This window comes from Priapulus caudatus, unplaced genomic scaffold, assembly GCF_000485595.1.
Source record: "Priapulus caudatus unplaced genomic scaffold, Priapulus_caudatus-5.0.1 Scaffold1089, whole genome shotgun sequence".
Taxonomy (NCBI): Eukaryota; Metazoa; Priapulida; class Priapulimorpha; order Priapulimorphida; family Priapulidae; genus Priapulus; species Priapulus caudatus.
In genome coordinates this window covers 23,621-25,260 of record NW_014578150.1, presented here as the reverse complement: position 1 = coordinate 25,260, position 1,640 = coordinate 23,621, and the positions used below count along the sequence as shown (strand labels likewise).

The 1,640-nt window shown below is 37.4% G+C and overlaps 1 protein-coding gene across 1 annotated transcript in view; it reads left to right on the top strand.

Annotated features, from left to right (window-relative positions):
• The window catches only part of LOC106815316 (sulfotransferase family cytosolic 1B member 1-like), a 10,497-nt gene extending 9,044 nt beyond the window's left edge, over positions 1 to 1,453 (top strand). The window contains exon 10 of the mRNA XM_014819760.1: positions 28 to 1,453. The gene's annotated coding sequence lies outside the window, so the exon portion shown is untranslated. The remainder of the gene's footprint in view (positions 1 to 27) is intronic.
• Positions 1,454 to 1,640: the final 187 nt, after the last annotated feature.

Here is a 1,640-nt window from a genome sequence, read left to right as displayed (position 1 = left end):
GCACTGTCGCAGCTCATCAATATAGGGGTGCATTACTTGGGAGGACTACCATCCACGCCGAGCCAGAATCAGCAAACGCGAGTCAAGTTCAAATCTGTGCGAGACCATTATTGTCGTGTGTATTATTATTAAAGCTGCGCAACTTAAGAAGTTCGTTTTAAGCAACTCCAGCTTATAGAAGTTAAACAAATTCTCTCTATATATATATATATATGAATGATGATACGAATATATATATACTATATAATACTATAAAGTTACGTATACGAATTATAATTAAACTTGATATGTGATAAACGTCCAAGATTCACTTTGGTTCCTCACTTAGTTATTACACTTCCAAAATGAGCTAATCGGCGTTGCGTGGCGGATGTGTAGGCCTACAAACACTTTGTTGTTTTATCTCCCCCAAGAAAGTTACTATATGGAATTTCAGGTTATTATCGGGCCCTAGACTTCGTGCTCACCTACGCTGACGTAGTTGGCTCTTTCCGAGTGCATTTACATATACGAACCCCACTTTTCAGTGTAATAGCACGCTGTAATTAATCGCCCGTTTTGCGTATCCTTTAAAAAAATAAAAAAATATTTGAGTTAACAAAATATATGTTGCGCGTTGCAATGTAGTGTCGGCCGGGTGCACGGCATTGTAATTTTACAAGTATATAACTACAGATACACGCGTGATACTTGCTTGCCGTATAACCAAGGGTGAATAATAGATAGTATTCGTGATAAATGCGTACTAATAGTGTATGGTATATATAGTAGTAATAATATAACGTATTATATTTGACTCCAGATTATTAGATGCAATGAATTGAGTACTTGGTTGTTACTTAGTAACCTTCTTTGACACGTGAGGGCAGCACCAGGCAGTGATGTTGGCTATTAACAAATCTATTAGTAGACCACCTATTAGTAGGCATGCTTTTCCCTACGCGCGTTACAAGCGATAGCGCGGGTTGGTTGATATCATATCAATTTATATTATCAATTTAATCAATCATGTTATGCATTCGTACCGGCATTCGTGAACGCGTGTGTGCGCGTGCGATATGGCTTGCGTGGGACTGTACGTTCGAGATGGCATATGTTCGTTCGCCTTCACATGCATGTGCGCGTGCGAGCTCAAATGTGTAAGGGAGTGTGTCTTCAGTTTATGTAAAAAAATTATGAGGATATATATATATCGTTTATGTAATTGTCTGAAATAGTTCTTTATCACACATTTTATAGTTAATAAAAGTCTACCCATGAACGTAGTCATAATTTTAAAGGATGGTTGAAATGAAATAACAACTGTGAAAAATAAAACAAATGAATAGAAATATAACTGTCAAAGGGAAAATAATTGTTGCATAGAAGTCTGCGTGCATTAATTCTTGTCTTATTTATAGCACTACGGTTGGGTGACATTGGCAAATAAATGGTACAATTCGTACGTGTAGCAGACTAGTGAAAATGCTTTTCTATATAAATAGTTTAGATGCGTATATTATGTGGTTCTAAAGTTTGGGTCTGTAACCACACGGATTTAACGTAAGTTGTTGAAATGCTTTCATCGTGCGCGTAAATTCTCTCTCTCTCTCTCTCTCTCTCTCTCTCTCTCTCCCTCTCTCTCTCTCTCTCTCTCTCTC